The sequence below is a fragment of the Moschus berezovskii genome, chromosome 7, assembly GCF_049115385.1.
Source record: "Moschus berezovskii isolate FMDL1 chromosome 7, NW_MosBer_1.0, whole genome shotgun sequence".
NCBI classification, from domain to species: domain Eukaryota; kingdom Metazoa; phylum Chordata; class Mammalia; order Artiodactyla; family Moschidae; genus Moschus; species Moschus berezovskii.
Window position 1 is genome coordinate 48306222 of NC_142466.1, and position 22178 is coordinate 48328399.

At 45.3% G+C, this 22178-nt stretch overlaps 1 long non-coding RNA gene and 1 pseudogene across 3 annotated transcripts in view; one reads left to right on the forward strand and one right to left on the reverse strand.

Moving 5' to 3' along the window:
* Positions 1-5445: 5445 nt before the first annotated feature.
* Positions 5446-11003, reverse strand: LOC148777321 (uncharacterized). 2 transcript variants are annotated; one of them, XR_016037763.1, is made up of 3 exons: positions 10730-11003; positions 8897-9034; positions 5446-6196 (listed from the first exon to the last, which is right to left on the reverse strand). It is a non-coding gene; the product is annotated as an uncharacterized LOC148777321 (long non-coding RNA). The 2 variants fall into 2 exon arrangements; XR_016037764.1 differs by having other exon boundaries at positions 8897-9189.
* Positions 11004-11200: 197 nt separating this feature from the next.
* Positions 11201-22178, forward strand: part of LOC129557126 (histone-arginine methyltransferase CARM1-like) — a 261333-nt pseudogene continuing 250355 nt past the window's right edge. Inside the window, exon 1 of the transcript XR_016037816.1 lies at positions 11201-11844. The product of XR_016037816.1 is annotated as a histone-arginine methyltransferase CARM1-like (transcript). The remainder of the gene's footprint in view (positions 11845-22178) is intronic.

A 22178-nucleotide genomic window follows, 5' to 3' on the forward strand; every position in this document is an offset into this window, starting at 1 on the left:
ATAATTTAAGCTTTGTCTTTTAATTTCTGGTATTGAATGAGAGAGGGTCTCATCATCCTTTGTTGCTAGAAATACTGTAAAATTATATTTTACACATTTATCTCTACACATTCATATATTTCTCACATGTAGACTACATTGTGACTCTATACAACATGCTGTACTTTGAGGCAGATTGAAGGAATTTCTCAGTACGTTTATAAGTTTTACATTTTCATCATAAAATTTGTGCTCCTCATAAGTTTTGACTCCAGTCCATTTCCAGTCCATTTTTAGAATTGGAATTGTTGAGTATTAAGAGAGGTATTTTGAAATTTGATGTGTACTGTCCTCTAGAGAGGTTTACCAGTTTACATAGCCCTCATCAATGAACCGGAGAAGGCAATGGCAAGCCACTCCAGTACTCTTGCCTAGAAAATCCCATGGATGGAGGAGCCTGGTAGGCTGCAGTCCATGGGGTTGCTAAGGGTCAGATACGACTGAGCGACTTCACTTTCACTTTTCACTTTCACACATTGGAGAAGGAAATGGCAGCCCACTCCAGTGTTCTTGCCTGGAGAATACCAGGGATAAGGGAGCCTGGTGGGCTTCCGTCTATGAGGTCACACAGAGCTGGACACGACTGAAGTAACTTAGCAGCAGCAGCAGTAGCAGCATCAATGAACAGGATGCTTATTTCTCTACCTCATAGTCAGTAGAATTTTAAATATATTTTGTGATTCTAGAAAGTGAAAAAAGGTTTAAAGATTTTTACTTCACATTTTCCAAACTGAACTTGAATATCTGATCCTATGTATGTATACACATCTGATCATATACACACACATATATATAGTTTGTATTTTGTGTGTGTGAAAGAGAATTGGTGGTTTATACCATGAGGCAAACCATTCAATATTACAGTAATCCAGGCCTATGCCCCAACAGGTAATGCTGAAGAAGCCGAAGTTGAATGGTTCTATGAAGACCTACAAGACCTTTTAGAACTAACACCCAAAAAAGATGTCCTTTTCATTACAGGGGACTGGAATGCAAAAGTAGGAAGTCAAGAAACACCTGGAGTAACAGGCAAATTTGGCCTTGGAGCACGGAATGAAGCAGGGCAAAGGCTAATAGAGTTTTGTCAAGAGAATGCACTGATCATAGCAAACACCCTCTTCCAACAACACAATAGAAAACTCTACACATGGACATCACCAGATGGTCAACACCGAAATCAGATTGATTATATTCTTTGTAGCCAAAGATGGAGAAGCTGTATACAGTTAGCAAAAGCAAGACCAGGAGCGGACTGTGGCTCAGATCATGAACTCCTTATTGCCAAATTCAGACATAATTTAAGAAAGTAGGGAAAACCACTAGACCATTCAGATATGACCTAAATCAAATCCCTTATGATTATACAGTGGAAGTGAGAAATAGATTTAAGGGACTAGATCTGATAGACAGAGTGCCTGATGAACTCTGGACGGAGGTTCGTGACATTGTACAGGAGACAGGGACCAAGACCATCCCCATGGAAAAGAAATGCAAAAGAGCAAAATGGCTGTCTGAGGAGGCCTTACAAATAGCTGTGAAAAGAAGAGAAGAGAAAAGCAAAGGAGAAAAGGAAAGATATAAGCATCTGAATGCAGAGTTCCAAAGAATAGCAAGGAGAGATAAGAAAGCCTTTCTCAGTGATCAGTGCAAAGAAATAGAGGAAAACAACAGAATAGGAAAAACAAGAGATCTCTTCAAGAAAATTAGAGATTCCAAGGGAACATTTCATGCAAAGATGGGCTCGATAAAGGACAGAAATGGTATGGACCTAACAGAAGCAGAAGATATTAAGAAGAGGTGGCAAGAATACACAGAAGAACTGTACAAAAAAGATCTTCATGACTAAGCTAGTCACGATAACGTGATCACTGACCTAGAGCCAGACATCTTGGAATGTGAAATCAAGTGGGCCTTAGAAAGCATCACTACGAACGAAACTAGTGGAGGTGATGGAATTCCAGTTGAGCTATTTCAAATCTTGAAAGATGATGCTGTGAAAGTGTTGCACTCAATATGCCAGCAAATTTGGAAAACTCAGCAGGAGCCACAGGACTGGAAAATGTCAGTCTTCATTCCAATCCCAAAGAAAGGCAATGCCAAAGAATGCTCAAACTACCGCACAATTGCACTCATCTCACACTCTAGTAAAGTCATGCTCAAAATTCTCCAAGCCAGGCTTCAGCAATATGTGAACCGTGAACTCCCAGATGTTCAAGCTGGTTTTAGAAAAGGCAGAGGAACCAGAGATCAAATAGCCAACATCCGCTGGATCATGGAGAAAGCAAGAGAGTTCCAGAAAAACATCTATTTCTACTTCATTGACCATGCCAAAGCCTTTGACTGTGTGGATCACAATAAACTGTGGAAAATTCTGAAAGAGATGGGAATACCAGACCACCTGACCTGCCTCTTGAGAAACCTGTATGCAGGTCAGGAACCAACAGTCAGAACTGGACATGGAACAACAGACTGGTTCCAAATAGGAAAAGGAGTGCGTCAAGGCTGTATATTGTCACCTTGCTTATTTAACTTATATGCAGAGTACATCATGAGGAACGCTGGGCTGGAAGAAGCACAAGCTGGAATCAAGATTGCTGGGAGAAATATCAATAACCTCAGATATGCAGATGACACTACCCTATGGCAGAAAGTGAAGAGGAATTCAAAGTCTCTTGATGAAAGTGAAAGAGGAGAGTGAAAAGGTTGGCTTGAAGCTCAACATTCAGAAAACAAAGATCATGGCATCTGGTCCCATCACTTCATGGGAAATAGATGGAAAAACAGTGGAAACAGTGTCAGACTTTATTTTTTGGGGCTCCAAAATCCCTGTGGATGCTGATTGCAGCCATGAAGTTAAAAGACGCTTACTCCTTGGAAGGAAAGTTATGACCAACCTTGGTAGTATATTAAAAAGCAGAGACATTGCTTTGCCAACAAAGGTCTGTCTAGTCAAGGCTATGGTTTTTCCTGTGGTCATGTATGGATGTGAGAGTTGGACTGTGAAGAAAGCTGATCGCCGAAGAATTGATGCTTTTGAATTATGGTGTTGGAGAAGACTCTTAAGAGTCCCTTGGACTGCAAGGAGATCCAACCAGTCCATTCTAAAGGAGATCAATCCTGGGTGTTCATTGGAAGGACTGATGCTAAAGCTGAAACTACAATACTTTGGCCACCTCATGTGATGTGTTGACTCACTGGAAAAGACTCTGATGCTGGGAAAGGTTGGGGGCGGGCGGGAGGAGAAGGGGACGACAGAGAATGAGATGGCTGGATGGCATCACCGACTCTATGGACATGAGTTTGAGTGAACTCCGGGAGTTGGTGATGGACAGGGAGGCTTGGCGTGCTGTGATTCATGGGGTTGCAAAGAGTCGGACACGACTGAGCGACTGAACTGAACTGAACTGAACCATGAGGACCAAATGATCTTTGAAAATTATCCTCAAGGCTGATCATTTCTCTCAATTGTCGTGATATGCCTAAAGAACTAGGAAAGTAGCGATAATTAAGCTTTGTTTATAGTTTACCAGTAAATGTCTTATTGATCTTATTTGACAAGTAAGAACAAGACCTTATTTGTCTTATTTAATTTCTGATTTTTAGAAAAAGGCATTATTTGAAAAAAAACAAACGATCTTTTCAGGTACAAAGGAGGAGAAAATTTCTTTGCATGTCCTAGGGTTGAGGTGGTTCTCTGCCCCGGCTTGTGTTAAGCCTCCACAGTTTAAGTGGTTTTCTATTTTTAAAGAGCAGAGATTGCAGGTGCTCCAGAGCGCAGCCCCTCTTAGCAGGTCTCTGGGGAAGATAATTGGCAGGTATCACTGAATGTCGATGCAAAGTGCTGAGCGTTGCCCACTCTGAAAGACCCAGGGACGTGTGAGTGCAGTAAACCTGTGGGAGGCTTGGCTCCTAAGTAACCATTTGGAGCTGTTTCTGTCTGTGGCCGGCAGCTATGTTCTCCCCTTATTGGGGAAGTTATTTAAAGTAATATTAATAAAATTCTTTGTGTGCTTCTTCGTCTTACTAAGCACTTTTGCATGCATTATTCCCCTTTGCTATACCTTCCACTACAGAATTGTTCCTGTTTGGGGAATGGAAACAAAGTTTACATTAGCCCAAATAAATGAAAATTAAGAGGATGATCCTGGCCATTACTCTGAGATTAGCTTTCTTGTTATCCTCCTCTTATAAAGGGAGATGCTTGTGGCACAGAGAGGTAAAGAAGGTACCAACTTGTGTGGCTGAGATGGACGCACCCATCTATTGACTAGGAACCCTGTCTCTGCACCATAATAAACTGAAAACTGAATACAGGAACATTTGAAAATAGCATCTCTTTAGCAGGTACTGGGAATCCATTTCTTAAGAGTGACGTGATTTCCAAAGTGTAAAAATTAGTGGCAGAAAGAGAAAAGACTTAATGCAAAACTATAGAATATTTGAATTCATTTTGAAAACTTTTCAAACTAATGCACAAGCACTGCAGGTTTACTTCTGATTGCAAAGCTTAGGAAACTGAAAGTCGCTCAGTTGTGTCCGTCTGTTTGCAACCCCATGTACTATACAGTTCATGGAATTCTCCAGGCCAGAACACTGGAGTGGGTAGCCTTTCCCTTCTCCAGGGGATCTTCCCAACCCAGGGATAGAACCCAGGTCTTCCCCATTGCAGGTGGATTCTTTACCAGCTGAGTCACAAGGAAGCCCAAAAATATTGGAGTAGGTAGCCTATCCCTTCTCCAGCGGATCTTCCCAACCCAAGAGTCGAACCAGGGTCTCTTGCATTGCAGGCGAATTCTTTACAGACTGGCTATCAGGGAAGCCCCAAAGCTTAGGAAATCTTTCTAAAATGGCCTACTTTGCCTTTATGTATATATAAAAATAGTTTTAAGATTTATCTTTATTGTCTGCAATTAGCTTGTATATGTTGACTCCTTGTGCAATTTCTCAGGACCAAGCTGTTTATTTCTCCTTCCAAGGAAACACACTCAACAGTGTGAGCTCAGTGATATAGTGTCTTTGTACTTTTAAGAAATTCCTAATTTTAACTTGTACAGTAGAGCTGTTGTACTAATAAATGTCCTCATACTAAAAATTAATCTGGATCCTTGAAAGGTAAAAATTTATGTGCTTTGTGTGTGTCAGTGTTCTTGGCAATCTAACTGAGCAATTCCCCCACCCCCACCATCATTATAAATTTGACAGATTTGGCAGACCTATGGCAACTACTGAGCTGCAAATCTGCATTGTGTTTGTAAATTCTAAGATTCTTCACTTATCCCTGACTTCAATTTCCCATTAAGAACTCAGAAAGAACAGGCAATACATTTGAAGAAATGAGAGACAAAGTAGATTCTTAAACAAAAAAGGACCCAAGAGATCAGTAGCTCAACCTTTTTATTTTTTCCTGAGAGCTAATAACCCAACTTTTAGACACGACAGTAGTCAGTCTTGGCTTTGCAGTCGCAGCTAGCAATCTCAATGGTCCCCTGAGGGGAGCACAGCACAGAGGGCTGTACTGGCTTTGCAGCCAATCCTAGTGGCATAGTCAGATTCTTGATTGTTAAGAATGCTTTTCTTCTCTAAATTGCTCATTTTTATTGCACCTATTTTGTGTGTATCCATTTTCAAATTGACACTGTGTTTTTACCACAGGCCAAATACTGTCTTTTCTGATGGCCTGCTAAAAACCAGGAACTGGGTTAATTAAGGGTGTGGATTCAACAGCAAGCAAAATGGATACTCAGGGATTTATGATAGTATGTGTGTGAGAGAGAGAGGTTAATTAAGTCATACCCTCCCCACCCCCCACATGTAGAGTTATAATCTCCAATGAGCATGCTGAAGGAAAGGTATGAGAGAATGAGAAACTCCGGGGTGTATTCTCTGGGCAGTGTTTCTCTTTCGTGTGCATTATTCCTTTAATCTTCACGTCAAGTCTTCGATACTGGCACTTCTCTCCTCACTTTGCAGATGAGGAAGGGGAAACATGGAAGAGGTTAAAGTGCTTCATGTGCTGTACCTGGGATGCTCATGGGACAGTTAAATATGAATGAAAGGGAAATGCTGATTGGTTGGTGTACAAGTGTGAAGGTGGAGCTCTTTCAAATAATCCCATTCTTCATTTGTCCCTTCTGGAAATTTTGTGTCAGTGCATCCCCTGAAAAGATAATATTATTACAGCTTTGAACTTATAGGAAAATAGTTCAAAATGTTTGTGGCAAAACCAACTTATGACAAATACTTTGTTTTTGTTTAGTTGCTAAATCATGTCCAACCCTTTCGCAACTCAATGGGCTATAGCCTGCCAGGCTCCTCTGTCCATGGGATTTTTCAGACAAGAATACTGGAGTGGGTTGCCATTTCCTTCTCCAGGGGATCTTCCTGATCCAGGAATCGAACGTGCATCTCCTGCTGGCTGGCCGATTCTTTACCACTGAGCCACCTGGGATGCCATCCAGCAAATACACATGTGTAATTAACAATATAATTCTCCTTCATCATCTCTATGCAGTTCTTCAGTTTTCTGGATTAGCTGCTGCACAGTTTAACATTCAGCCTAACTTGGGATGCAACTGCTCCCAAGGTTAGAACAGAGTTACTTAAAGTTGGTCCACTGGTGGCAACCCAGCAGCATTGCCATCCCCTGAGATCTTGTTAGAAATAGAATTATTTCTTGGGCACCACACTAGGCCTGTTAAATTTGAATCGCTGAGGACTGAGCCCAGCAATCTGCATTTTAACCATCTCTCCAGGTGATTCTTAAGCATAATAAAATTTGACCAGCACTGCCCTTCAGAATGTGGAGGAATGCTAATACTAGCCTAAAGGTAAATCTGCAACCATATGATACAAAGGAGAATCCATGTAGACCAATGAATAAATATCAGCTATTCTACATATTGAAAATAGTAGAGCTGGAAGGATGCATTAAGATTCACTGGTGAGGCAACTTTTTTTTAATTTATGGAGAAACTGAAAAGGGTAAGCATGTGGTATAAAATATTTACTGATGCATTTTTATAGCATCTGTTTTATTCTTCCTACTGTGTTCTCTAATAAATCAGATAATAAGGTGTATTCTGGTTTACGGTAGTTGCTGAGAGAATGAGAGGGGTCAGTAAGCTTACTATCTCTGTTTTATATTTCTTGCTTAGAGATCAAGATGAGAACCTCGTGAGAAATCACGCATAGATCTCATACAAACACATCACCTCTCAGGGAAGAACTCCAGGTGAATGATCATTGAAGTAATTTCCTTGTAACTGACAATTGCAGTGGGGTCTGACCCTGGATTTAGGCGTAGATTGGCAGATTAATAATAATCACATTAGTTTTTCAAAATGCCCCTCCAACCATCATCTCAGTTTTTCAGCTTATTTTCTCCAATTTTCATGTTTGCTTTCACCTCCATACAAATGGATCTGGAAATATAGCTGCTGTTTATTTATTTGGTAGTTTACAAAACATGCCAATGTGCCTCTGGGCATGAGTACAATATAAATCACAGCCATAAATAAATGACAGAACAACAAAAGCAAAAGTAAGTAAAAGCTGACACTCATATGCCTGTGTAATAAGTCTTTCTTATCCGAGAAAAATGGAGTCAAATATATACATCTATCTGACTTGTGGGTATTCACACTTTTTTTTTTCAATAAAAAAATTGACTTAATGCCATGATTAGCTAGCTAACAGAAAAAAAATAGTGTAAGAAATAACTCTTCTAACATAGTTCCATTACTTGCATTCAGGTGAGGGAATATGATTTATTTAAGCTTCTATCTTTTCACTTTTCCGTATTTTCTTTAACGAATAATAATGCTAATGATGTGTGCCGTGTGCTGAGTCATGTCTGACTCTTTGTGACTCCATGGACTGTAGCCGCCAGGCTCCTCTGTCCATGGGATTTCCCAGGCAAGGATACTGGAGTAGGTTGTCATGCCCTCCTCCAGGGGATATTCCTGACCCACAGATTCAATCTGCATCTCCTGCATTCCAGGCAGTTTCTGCATTCCAGCCACCAGGGAATAGCCGCTATATATATTCAGTGCTGTACCATGTCATTTAATTTTCACAATAAGCTTATGGGGCATTATGAGTTTACTGTAAAGGCTTCCATAAATTCAAAGCGTCTGAATAATTTGCCGGAGTAACTCAGGTAAGAAGGGATGGGACTGGGATTAGACCCCAAATCGGCTTGGCCCAAGTCTCCTGGCATATTCCTCAGCAGGTCCTGTTCCTTCCTTTCACTCCCAGCACTGTGGGGTCCCATTCACTTCTTGCTAGTAACGATCTGCAATCCTGGATACGTCTTCTAGAAAAATGCTCCCTCCCCATGCCACTGGCACATTTATTTCTCTTACCCTGTGTCCCAGCCCACCATCACACTCAGCTGCAGAGGCAAAGCTGACAAACTGAAGCGCTGAGATGGGGTGCTGAAAGGAGCTTACAGCCTGAGATGAGAAAAACTGCACATGAAGTGGGACTTTCTTCGTGAGCTAAGGGACGTGAAACCTCTCCCGTGATGTTCCCAAGTCCTAACCTTGCTTCCCTCATCTCAGGTCCATCTCTCCCTGCTTCTTCTTCCAACTTCGGCCATTCCCATACATCTTTCTCAGGAAACCTCACCATGGTCGGGAGGGGTTATCCCAGGGTTAATCCCTGCTTTTCTTATAAGAACCTCTTCCTGTATCTGAGTTACTGAAGTTAGAATCATGTCCCGGGGACGGCCACAGAACTACCTGAGGTAGACTTGTGAGTGACATCACAGTTTCTTCATGATGTGTAGATTTTTGTTGTTGTTGTTTGAAACAGTATGATAAGTAATGTGGTCACTGTGTAGCTGAGGATAACGTACCTTGAAATCAGTGTATCAGGGACTCTCATCTGAGCTTCTCTATTGAGGATATGAGGGAAAGAGCTTGTCGGGAGTTGAAGAGACTGGTCTAGACTTCAGGCAGTTGAGTTGCAGTTCATTAGCAGATTGGGCTGCACCCTACGGAGGACAGGAGATAGACAAAGTGGACCCCTTTCTCGGTCTCAGCTCAGCACTGGTCTGATGATGTCTCTTTGGAGTCCGAAGCTGAGCTGAGCTTGTACCCACAGGCACCTGCAAATGCGATTGGCCAGAGGTCCTTTTCTGTGTGTTATCTGGAGAAAGAAAAGGGTAGAAAGAATCTCTCAAAGCTTCGGACACTGATCATATACATAAACAAAGACAATGCTTTTGATGCTGCACCGACAACAGAGTCAGTCTGGAGCTGGACGTGGTGGGTAGGGGTCTGTCAAGGATATCAGGCACCAGGGGTCCTCCTTCACATCTGAGAAAACTTATTCTTCCTGGAGGATATGAAGGAGGAAGAATCTGAAGCATGGGTTTAGTTCCCCCAGTTCGACCCTCAGACCTCCATTATGTCTCTGCCAATTGCTCGAAAAAAAGCCTCCCCCTGGCACACACCGAGGCTGGCAAAGCAGATACAGGAATCTAGTAGATAAGTCTCTCCAATTGCTCCCAATCAGTATTCCATTCCAGGCTGGAGCTCCTCTTTCCTTCTTAACTATCCTGTAGTGATTTTTTTTTAAAGTTTGGTGGCCCTGAAAAGAAAGTGTTGGTGACAGAAAAGAAGATGAGGAAGAGAGTGATGGCTGTTGGGAAACAGAAATTGGGGATAAACGAAAGATAAAAAGTCAAATTCACTGGTGGATCAAATAGATGATGTGAGTGAATCCACACTCAAGACAGAAGAAAAATGATTCATGGAACTTTCTGCTTAGTACATGCGCCAGGGCGAAAACTGTTCAAGTATAAATATCACCAAGACTATTGGAAGGTGAAACACCTGTGGAGGGGAAGTCTAAGGATTCTTAACCATCTGCATGGTGGAGGGGAGGCATGAGAGGAAAGAAAACGGGACCCGTTTAAATAATGTGCTCACAATTCTGGGGACTTTTAAGGTCCTGAGTTGTATTTGGAATACCAGGAAATTAGTCTACTAGTTTGCAGCCTGGTGGGCTGCAGTTCATGGGGTCGCTAAGAATCGGACACGACTGAGCGACTTCACTTTCACTTTTATGCATTGGAGAAGGAAATGTCAACCCACTCCAGTGTTCTTGCCAGGAGAATCCCAAGGACAGGGAAGCCTGGTGGGCTGCCGTCTATGGGGCCGCACAGAGTCGGACACAACTGAAGCGACTTAGCAGCAGCAGCAGCAGCTTCTAACTTTTTGAAAAATAGTATTAAGGGCATTCATGGACTTACTTTTGTGTCTGAACTGTTGTAGTTTGTTCCTTCTCAATTATGACTTTGGGCAAATTGGTTAATCTTTGTGCCTAGTTTCCTCATTCATCAAAACCAGGGTCTTAATAGTCTAATTCCACTCTCACAGGGTGGTGGGATGTCTATGATGTGCTTAGAATAGTGCCAGGCATGTGGTAAGCCGTCAGTGTTAGATGTCATGATTATATCTTGCTTTATCATCCCAGCTACCTCCTCCCTTCGGTTTTCTGCTTAGCAGTCTTCAAGAAATCCACATGGATTTACAATCCTTGCTACCTCCCTGCAGTTCATTCTGTCAGGAGATTACAGATTTAGAATACATAAATTGGTGCAGAATTTGAAAAGTTTCCTTTATGGTAAATGAGTCTGTGACTGAGGGAGACTCCCGTCAGAAGGACCGCTACTTTTGCTTACCCGCCTGCAGGAGAAGACCGATTTCTCTTTGGAGAAGACAACCTGTAATTGGGTTCGGAGGGCCCATCCGTTGACGCTGGAGCTACCTGGGTAGGTTAGGTGGCTGGTGGAGGCAGGCGTCAACTTGGGGATGAGACGCCCTGGTCCTCCCGACCCACGTCTAGCGAAATGGTTCACCATCCAGCAGCCAGTACGTTTTCAACTCCCAGTTAGGTGACAGGAGATGAACGTGGTCATTTGGGCCACCTTGTCGGGTCGCAGGAGTGTCCTCGGACTTCTCCCTTAGCCCCTCCTCCCGCCCCCCGCCCCCAGGCTGCTGTCGGGAAAACTGTCCAGGAAAGAGCTCAGGCCCTGGGACGTGTGTTCACACGTGGGCGCCGGGGAGCCCCAGAACCTCCCCGCGAGAGCGCGTGCCCACCCAGCAAAGCGCGGGCCAAGGAAGGTTCCAGACCGACGCCCATGCGGGTCCAAGTGAAGAGCAGGTGTCACCGTTCTGCTTCCAAACCCCAGCCACCTCCAGGTGCCTCGCGCGCTCTCTAAACTTGTGCGTTCCGAGCCGCGGCCCCGCAGGGCGCCTGCACCCTCCTACTGATGGACAGCGCGGCCCTGTGTGCCGGGGCTCCCCACGTGCCAGCGGCGGCCGGGCCCCGGGTGGAGCGGGGGGACGCGCGGGCCGCCGGGTGCAGCCCCAGCCGGCGGGCACCTCCCAGGTGGGAGCCGACCGCGGCGGCGGCGAGGCGGCTGCGGGCGCTGCCAGGCCCTCCCCTTCCCGCCGCAGGGTTTGGGCGCCGGGCGGCGCGGCTCGGGCGGCTCGGGGCGGGCGGCTCCGGGCGGAGGCGCGGCTCGGGGCGGCTCGGGGCAGCGGCGCGGCTCGGGGCGGGCGGCTCGGGGCGGGCGGCTCCGGGCGGAGGCGCGGCTCGGGGCGGCGGCGCTCGCACCGTGGCCGCGGCGCCAGCTCGCGTCCGGATCCTGGCGCGCGGGCGCCACGGCGTTCAGCTCTGCCGTCACCGAGGAGCCGCTCTTCGCTGCGGGGCCGCTCTCGCTCCCCTATCCGAAGGCTCTGCGGCCGGAGGTGCAGCCGGCGGGGGAGGAGGCGGAGGCGACGGTGACCGACGGTGAGCTGCCGGCGCGTCCGAAGGGCTCGAAGGGGCGGCCCTGGCCGGCGCGCGTGGGGTGGGGGCAGAGGGGCGCGGGGTCGCGTCTCCTGGTCCCGAGAGGGTGTGCACCCTTCCTCGAAGGCTTGGCTCGGGGGACTGCCGGGTAGTCGCGCCAGTTCCCCAAAGGCCCACGTGCTTCCAGTTGCGTCTTAACTGCGATCCGAGAAACTTGGGCGCTCTGCGCAGACCGGCGCTGCCAATCAGTCTCGGCCGTAACTTGTACATGTCAGAAGTGAGGCGCGTGATTTCCTCGCTGGGAACCTTTGTCTCTCTCCTTCCAGGCCTCGCTGCCTTTGGAAGGCAGTGCCACCGCCTCCCGCTCTGAAGCCTTCTTGGGGCCGAAGTTCTGAGTTGGAGGGACTGAGCCGGGTGTGCACAGTCGAGCGGCCGCGGCGGCCGCTGCAGAGTCTAACGGTGGTAGCTTCGGTTCCAGAGGTGACTTTACCAAAGACGCGCTCGTGCCAGTCCCCTGGCTTCCTTGAGTCGAGGAGTGGGTGTATGAAGGGAATGCTTCTGATCTTTGTGGGATCTCAGAAGTTTTGAGAATTCAAGGAAACCTTTAGAACCCGGCCCCAGAGAATGTATATACACGCCCCCCACACTTTGCTTATAACTATGGCGGGGTGGGGGGGGGGGGTGGAATCACAGCTCTTTTCTGCAGCTCATGTTAAGTCACCAGTTTTAATAAGTGTAGGGAATAGATCCTGAGGCAGCTGCAAGTCTTGAGACTGCTGAGGTTCTTTCCGACCCTAACTTCTAAGATGTTGAGTCGAGTTTAGAGTGTTCTGCGTTGCGGTTTGGTTCCACTTCTGCTTCTCAGTGATAAGTGTGATCCCGGCTCACTGCTGTATCTCTGAAGCCTTAGAACAGACCCAGGCACATAGTTTGCACTCAAAATATGCTTGTTGTGGGATAATAAAACCCTTCACCTGTGTCCTCTCTTTTTACTGTAGGCTGGAATGATGAAGTTTGGGTCTTTAAAAAAGAACTATTAAAGGCAGAGTATTATTCCATTGTGTGTGTATATATAGCACATCTTCTTCATCCATTCCTCTAGGTTGTTTCCATGCCTCGGCTGTTGTAAACAGTGCTTCAGTGAACCCTGGGGTGCGTGTATCTTTTCGGGCCATGTTTTTCTCTGGATATGTGCCCAGGAGTGGGATTGAAGGTCATGTAAAGCTCTGATTTCAGTTTTTTAAGGAACCATACTGTTCTCTAGAGTGGCTGTATCAGTTTACATTCTTCCAACAGTGCAGGAAAGTTCTTTTTGCTCCATACTCTCCCTAGCATTTGTTGTTTGTGGGTTTTTTTTTTTATTTTATGGTAACCATTCTGACTGGAATGAGGTGATATCTCATTGTAGTTTCGATTTGCATTTCTCTAAAGGAGATCAATCCTGGGTGTTCATTGGAAGGACTTATGCTAAAGCTGAAACTCCAGTACTTTGGCCATCTCATGTGATGAGTTGACTCACTGGAAAAGACTCTGATGCTAGGGGGGATTGGGGGTGGGAGGAGACGGGGACGACAGAGAATGAGATGGCTGGATGGCATCACTGACTCTGTGGACATGAGTTTGGGTGAACTCCGGGAGTTGGTGATGGACAGGGAGGCCTGGCGTGCTGTGGTTCATGGGGTCGCAGAGAGTCGGACACGACTGAGCTACTGAACTGAAAGGCATGAAATTAAAAGCCATGAGCTTTCTCAAACTCATGTCCATCGAGTCGGTGATGCCATCCAACCGTCTCATCCTCTATTGTCCCTTTCTCCTCCCGCCTTCAATTTTTCCCAGCATCAGGGTCTTTTCCAGTGAGTCGGTCCTTTGCCTCAGATGGCCAAAGTATTGGAGTTTCAGCGTTAGCATCAGTCCTTCCAATGAATATTCAGGACTGATTTCCTTTAGGACTGAGTCCCTTGACTGTTCACCTGAAACTATCACAGCATTGTTAATCGGCTGTACTCCAATACAAAATATTTTTGTTGTTAAAAAATATATAAGAAAATTTTTAAAATGATGTGAAAGTTGCTCAGCTGTCTCCAGCTCTTTGTGACCCCATGGACTGTAGCCTGTCAGGCTCCTCCATCCATGGAATTCTCTAGGCAGGAATACTGGAATGAGTAGCCATTCCCTTCTCCAGGGGATCTTTCTGACCCAGGGATCGAATTGCATTGCAGCAGATTCTTTACCATCTGCTTGGTAAGCCCTTTCCCCACCCACACACAAATTTTTTTTTTAAAGAAATATTAAGTATCATTTGACCAGTATCTTAGGAAGCTTGAGATTTGGCTAGAGATCAGAAGCCTTACTCAAGCGACTCCTGGATCTCTTTTTTGGATATAAGAAGAAAAAGGAGTAGGTTTCAGTGTTTCTGTGGGGAATTCCGAAACTCAAGGTGCCAGAAAGAAATTCAGTTTGCCTATTATAGTGATTTTGTTTAATCTGTAGTCATACATATGGAGAAACAGAAGATCAGATTTGAGATAAACATGGTATATGGTGTCTTGTGGCTTTCCCACAAATGTGCTTTAAAAGAAGTATCAGAGGTTTAAGGTGACTGACGTTGTAATTTCCTGAGAGCACACCCTATGCCTGGCCTATGAGGGTATAATCATCTTACAGAGAGGAATAAGCTTCCCTCAATGAACAGATCAAATCTGGATTTGACCTTTTTAGTATGCAGTAAACCAAGTTAGTGGAAACAAAAGGAATAATTCAAACTTAGGCGAGCAGTCACTGCCACAAGATTTTGACTCAATTCCTAGCGAAAGATACACTGACAAAGAAGCAGAGAACTCACTCTGACAACTTGAGTCCTAAAATGCGTTCTGTACGTGAATGCAGTTACTTAAGTTTGCTGCTTTTTTATGGAGAGTTTTTGAAGAACAATTACTGAGTTGTTTTTTTAAGTAGCTCATTTTACTGTATAATCAACTAGACCCCTGTGGATGGTGGTTGGGCAGAGCAGCTTACCAACAAATTCTAAAGAACTGTTAGAAGACTATGCTGTGCTTAGTCGCTCAGTTGTGTCCGACTCTTTGCGACCCCATAGACTGTAGCCTGTCAGGCTCCTCTGTCCATGGGGAGTCTCCAGGCAAGAATACTGGAGTGGATTCTCATGCCCTCCTCCCGGTGATCTTCCCAACCCAGGGATCGAACCCAGGTCTCCCACATTGCAGGTGGATTCTTTACTGTCTGAGCCACCAGGGGAGCCTGAAGGAAGACTATGTTGTATTCAAATATTGTACATTTAGTAGCAGCATTTTGAATGGGTAGAATTTCTCCTGGGGTAAAGAATCGCCCAGATTCTTTAATGGTCTGTAAGAAAGGGCCTAAGCAGTGTACCCTTAGAAAACGGTATCGTTTCTCAGTTCGAACCTAGAATTTATTGTTAAACAAGTAGACTCTGGAGTAACATGGCCTGAATTCAGATCCTGGCACTGTCTTGTTCAGCTGTGCTACCTTTATCAAAACTTCCATCCTACTTAATCTTCAGTGTCTTCATTTGTAAAATAAGAATGATAATACACAGTTAGAGCTCCCTGGTGGCTCAGCAGTGAAGCATCTGCCTGTAATGCAGGAGACACAGGTTCACAGGTTCGATCCCTGGGTCAGGAAGATCCCCTGGAGATTGAAATGGCAACCCACTCCAGTATTCTTGCCTGAGAAATCCCATGGACCGGAAGAGCCCCATACAATCTATGGGGTCCCAAGAATTGGACACGACTTGGCGACTCAACCACCACCCCCACCCCCACATGAGGATTAAATGGAAGAATGCATACACCATGCTTGATACAATACCTGGCATATATTAAGAGATCAGTAAGTGTTTTCCATTGTTATTAATATTTATGTTGTGTTCCCCAGACAATAGTTTTCTCAGGCTGTGCTGAGGAATAGTTCGGCTGTATTTTTGTGAAGGTGTTTCAAAAATGGGTTAATTAAACCTGATAATTACTTGGAAAACTGAATAATTTTCTTGATTCCCAGTTTCAATAGCTTGTCATGTAAAGAATGGGACAGAACAAGACAAATTACTTTATTCTATTTTCAGTCCCTCCAAAATTGACAATTTTATGAAGGGAACACATCAGGGGATCTAGACAGTAATGTTAGCTTGTAAACTCTGGGAAGACATTCATCCATCCCTTTCTTAAAATTTTTTTGAGCCCCCATCCTACCAAGAGCCTGCCTGAGGCATGCTTCATTTATCCTCCTATTTCCAGAACCTTCCACAATACCTGGCACACACAAGACATCAATAAATGTTTCTTGAGTGAGTCAGTGATTTAATGCAAGAATTTTTTAATCTTGCTAAAATGAAAGTTGAAATACTGAGTCCTCAGAGTGCAGACTGAATTGTCTCCCAAATGATTAAGACACTGGCTTCATTTACAGTCTAGAGGGATGTTGTAAAATATAGTGACTTAACAGACAATTGGAGATATGTTAAGGTACACAGGTCAGCAGACAGTTGCCCTGGGTGTCCAGGGGGTAAGACTCTTCTTCCAGTGCAGGGGCCCTGGGGTTTATCCCAGGTCAGGGGGCTAGATCCCACATGCTGCAACTGAGACCTGGTGCAGCCCAACAGAAACAAACATTAGAGAGAGTTTGTTACTCAGTTCCCAAGAAGAGAGAGCGGGCACACTGCACCATGAGGGTGTGGGGATGAACACATGGAGAAGCACTGGAGTCCTCAGGAGGCGGGTGCGAGGAGATAGGAGATAGGGAGCTGCGGGCAAGAGCCTTTGTCATGGTTTCTATGGGAAGGAATGGGAGAGGCAGGGTGGGCAGGTGTAAATTGGCTAGTTAGAATCATTTCAGTGGGCTCTCGGGGCATACAGGCTCTCCCTGGTGGTCTGGTATCTGGCCCGACGGTGTTTAGGGCAGGTGGATAGTGTCCCAGGGCTTGGGGGCCCAATAAAGGAGACAGTTGGTGTGTGAACTCTGGATTGACTGGATTATATTTGAAAAGTGTGCTTGCAGGTAAGTTGTTATCTGTCTCTAAGAATTGGTTTACCCTGGGAGAGGCATCAGCGAGGCCCCTGTGTCAGAGTATCAGAATATAAAATGAAAAGTCATGGTTAATACAAGGGAGAATCAGAATACAAAAGAATTAGCAAGTATATAGGGTGGGGTGGGTGCTGCTGGCGTGGAGGGTGGCTGCAGGTAGGAAGGGCTTTTGGGTCAGGAGGTGAGTTCAGGTGATGGGGAAAAACATATATTGTTTTCATTGAACTGGGAAAGGGAAGGGAAACAAAAAAAGTGGGGGAATGGGGCTGCTTCTTCTCCACCCCTTCCTTTCTCCGAGGTCTCTAATCCTGTGCTGGGGAGCAGCAGGGATATGAAGAGCTGAGACTGTATTGTGCAAAGGCTAAAGGTAGAGTGGATCTCCAGGAGGAAAGAGAGAACTTTTATTCCCTTTCTCAGTATAGAGTTGTCTTTTAATTAATCTGGAAGAGTTTGGAAAATACATAAATAAACCACACTGATAATCAAGTATAAAATGCAGCGGTTTTTGTCTCTGAGGGATTGTGAAAGGATGCCAGGTTTTTTGTCCCCTAGTGGTTGCTCATCTCATTAGAGGAGGGAGAAGAAACGTCAGAGAAACACATCCTTTGTGTCACACGGTACACTAATCTTCCTTCATTAAATCTGTGCTAAAAGTATTAGTAAGTTGAGGCCTAGGGACTGCAACTTAGAATCTGCAAGTCAGGCATCTGTGTATGACATAAGCATTAATTACTTTTCTTTTTTAAAATATTTATTTGGCTGTTCTGGATCTTAGTTGTGGCTTGTGGAATCTTTAGTTGCAGCCTGAGGGGTCTAATACCCTGACCAGCGATCGAACCTGGGCGCCCTGCATTGACAGCGCAGAGTTTTAGCCACTCTACCACCACGGAAGTCATGGGCGTTAATTACTTTTCATTCAGCAAATATTTATTGAACATGTGTTCTGTGCTAATCACTGTGTGGGGCTGTATAAGGGCTGGATAAAGACCCAATATTATGGAACTAATATTTTAATTGGGGGGAGACAATAGCCAAAGATGCAGCACGATAATTTCAGATTGAGGTAAAGGAACAGAATGAAAGATTAGAGACATTAGAGGAAGGCTGCCTCATAAAGAATGTGGTCAGGGAAGGCCTCTCTGAGCAAGTGAGCCTTGATCTGAGGCGGGAAAGGTGAAAGGAGCCAGCTAAGCAAAGCGCTGGAGGAAAACCGTAAAGGCTGAGAGAAGGGCGGGTGGAAGGGCCCTGGAGCTGGAAGGAGCGGATGTGTCTGCCATGGCCAGTGTAACTGATGCTTCTTAAGGGGGAGCGGGAGTGGCGGGAGTTGAAGTTAGCATTCCTGTTTTTATTGAAGCATAACAAGTTCCCTCAGTGCCTTAAAATAACTGTCATGCTCCCAGACCACTCTGTGGGTTAAGAAACCAGGCCGGACTTGGCTGGGTGACTCTTTTGCTCCTTGTGGCATTGACAGGTGACTCCTTGGCGCTCAGCTGGTAGCCAGCGTGGTCTGGGGTATCCAGGAAGGCTTTTTCACTTGGGCTGGCATCTGGGCTGGTGTGATAGTTAATTATGTATGTTAATTTGGGTGGGCCATGTGCCCAGATAACTGACTAAACATTATTCTGGATGTGTCAGTGAGGGTGTTTTGGGATGAGAGTAATACTTTGAGTATAGCAGATTGCCCTTCTAGAATGTGGACGGGCCTCAGCCAATCACTTGAAGGCCTTAATAGACCAAAGACTGGTTTTTGTTCAGCAAGAAAGAACTCTGCCAGCTGGTGGTCTTTGGACTTAAACTGCAACGCTGAGACTGTGAGTAGGGAGCCTGTATGTGGCCTCTGTGTGTGGTTTGACTTTGTCCTGCATGGTTTCTGCACACCTGGGGCTTCTCCCAGCAAGACTTCTATTGCCCAGTGAGAGTCTTCCAGCAGATGAAACAGAATCTGCCTTCCTTTTTGTGACCCGTGCATGGATGTCAGCTGACATCACCTGTGTCATGCTCTGTTGGTCAGAGCAGTTACAAACCTGCCCAGGTTCAACAGGAGAGGCTGCAGATAGGCCTCACCTCTTCATGGGAGCGGTGTCAAGTAATTTAGGTGAAATGTGTTCAAGTTGCTGCTTAGACACCTGGGTCACGCAGGACACACACTCACTCACTTTCTCTGTCACTCACACATGCACTTAGGGGGTTTTGGAGGAGCTCTAATAACAGTCCTCGTCATCACAGTGACGGGAACCGCTGAGAGAGACCGTGGGTTTCCATGTGTGCCACAGAGGGCGTTCTCATTTTTCTCTTGTAAACTGAACTTGACCCCGCTTGAGATGAGCACCTCAGAGAATGCCTTCTCTAAAAGCAGCAGATCAGGAAGCGAGCATGGAGGGGCTAGAGTGTGTGGGCTCTATCCTCCTCTCAAAGTCATAAATCAGAGAATCCTGGGGGAGAGAGAGCGGGCATGGGGAAAGAGGCTGGAGTCCTTACCGGGACCCAGTATTTCTCAATGGGGCATAAACAGCATTTGTGCTGGAACATTCTTCACCGTGAGAGACATTGCAGAGTGGTTAGCACCTCTGGTCCCTTGGCAGCAAATGCCAGCAACGCCAAGTTTCATACCCCAATTTCTGTGACAAAGAGAAACAACGCTGGTGGAACTCCCTTCAGGTGGACGTGTGAGGGAGGAAGAATGCAGAATTTCTCCCCCTGCTGCCCCCACCCAGCAGTCACAAACACAGCACACCCTAATATGCCTCCTTCCAAACTATTTGAAAAACAACTACATATTTCTTTAGCACAGTGGTCCACCTCCAAACAGTAGATCATTCCTTGTATTCATGGGCAAACCCGACCTTGCCACTGTTTAATCCTAGCAACTACTTCGATTTTGTTGCCCTGAAGAGTTGTTTTAAAATGTGAAATACTCTCAGAATCCTGCCAAGTAACTCCTTTTTTTCATTGTTACTTTACCAGAAGCAGTGCTTTCATGGTTTCTTGTGGCTTTCCAAGGAAGATATTTAATGGAATGAAATGGAGGCTTTCAGCTGGACCTGGTTTTGTGTTCCAGCATTATGGGATGCACAAGCAGTGAAGCAAAAGCCTTTCCTCCCTGTGTCAGGCAGTAATGGAACCTCGAATGGGTGACAAATGGAAAATGGTTCAAGGCCCTTGAGTTTCACCGGAAGTGAAAACAGATGAAAAGACTTGTTTTTCTGGCCAAATAAAGACCTTTTAAGGATCCCTTTCTTTCCCCATTTTCAATAGTGTTACTAAGTTTGTGATTAGTACCAATGAATAAACTATGTTAAGGACAGGCAATCCACTGATTAATACTTAAAATCAGTGCCACTGGGAAGAGAAAAGAGGCATGAGGATCTTGTGAGTAAACTGTAGATACCATAGTTGCTTGTAATATTTAGAGTTGTTTTTTTAAAACAAAGAGATTATTGAAGCCAAAAAAAAAAAAGCTATGTCACTGACATTATATTTGTGCTTTGTGTTGCGGCTGGCCACAGGATATTTGAAATGTATAGTTACTTTAAAAAGATGAGGCTTATAAACATGAACCAGACTAGGGCCGTCCTGATGATGAAATTGCTTCTTTACCTCCTTTTCCCCTTCCTGTGGTCACAGCGAAGCGCATTCTTATCCCTGGCACATTGGAGCATATGGTCATCAGGAACCTCCTCCTCCCAGGATTTTCCTGCCTTTTAAACCCCTAGTGCCTGAGAGGCTTTCCCCCACACCCTTCCCTTCCTTCTCTGTCTTGCCAGGGTTTCACCTGGAAGATCTGTAAAAGCTGAAGGGGTTAGGTTTTCCCAGTATATTAGCATTTTAATAGGAACACATTCCTTGCTCAATGGAATGCCCTTACATTCTTGAATAAGGTCTCACCAGGTATCTCAGATCACTTTAAAATATTTAAATTTAATTACTTAATTAATGTTTGGCTGCGCTGTGTCTTCATTGAGGTGTGTGGGCTTCTCATTGTGGTAGCTTCTCTTGTAGAGCACAGGCCCTAGTGCGCAGGCTCAGTGGTTGTGGCACACAGGTTTAGTTGCATGGGGAATCTTAATTCCCGGATCCTGTGTCCCCTGCATTGGCACGCAGATTCTCAATCACTGGGCCACCAGGGAAGCCCTTCCCACATCACTTTTTAAGCTACTCCCTCCGTGGTAGGTGCTGCACACAGTAGGCTCACAATGACCTGGAGGGTAGAGAATATTGACAAATGGATCTCATTTTATTGGTCCATTTGTTCCAGGTACATTGTCCACAAACCTGAGCACCTTCTCCTTGCCATGGTAACCTCTTGTGTTTAGCTACCCAGTCTTTCAGTCAGTTCAGTTCAGTTCAGTCGCTCAGTCATGTCCGACTCTCCGCGACCCCATGAATCACAGCACGCCAGGCCTCCCTGTCCATCACCAACTCCCGGAGTTCACTCAAACTCATGTCCACAGAGTCGGTGATGCCATCCAGCCATCTCATTCTCCGTTGTCCCCTTCTCCTCCCGCCCCCAACCTTTCCCAGCATCAGAGTCTTTTCCAGTGAGTCAACTCGTCGCATGAGGTGGCCAAAGTATTGCAGTTTCAGCTTTAGCATAAGTCCCTCCAATGAACATCCAGGATTGATCTCCTCTAGAATGGACTGGTTGGATCTCCTTGCAGTATAAGGGACTCTCAAGAGTCTTCTCCAACACCACAGTTCAAAAGCATCGATTCTTTGGCGGTCAGCCTTCTTCACAGTCCAACTCTCACATCCATACATGACCACGGGAAAAACCATTGCCTTGACTAGACGGACCTTGGTTGGCAAAGTAATGTCTCTGCTTTTTAATATATTATCAAGGTTGGTCATAACTTTCCTTCCAAGGAGCAAGCGTCTTTTAATTTCATGGCTGCAATCAGCATCTGCAGTGATTTTGGAGCCCAAAAAAACAAAGTCTGACACTGTTTCCACTGTTTTTCCATCTATTTCCCATGAAGTGATGGGACCAGATGCCATGATCTTTGTTTTCTGAATGTTGAGCTTCAAGCCAACCTTTTCACTCTCCTCTTTCACTTTCATCAAGAGGCTTTTGAGTTCCTCTTCACTTTCTGCCATAAGGGTAGTGTCATCTGCATATCTGAGGTTATTGATATTTCTCCCGGAAATCTTGATTCCAGCTTGTGCTTCTGTGATAAAATTGGATGTCTGGCCACAAGTCCATAGGATGGAGAAATACTTGCTTGTTGCTTACAGGGAGCTGCATTCTTCAGTGAGCCTAGAAACCTGAGTAAATGGGTAGA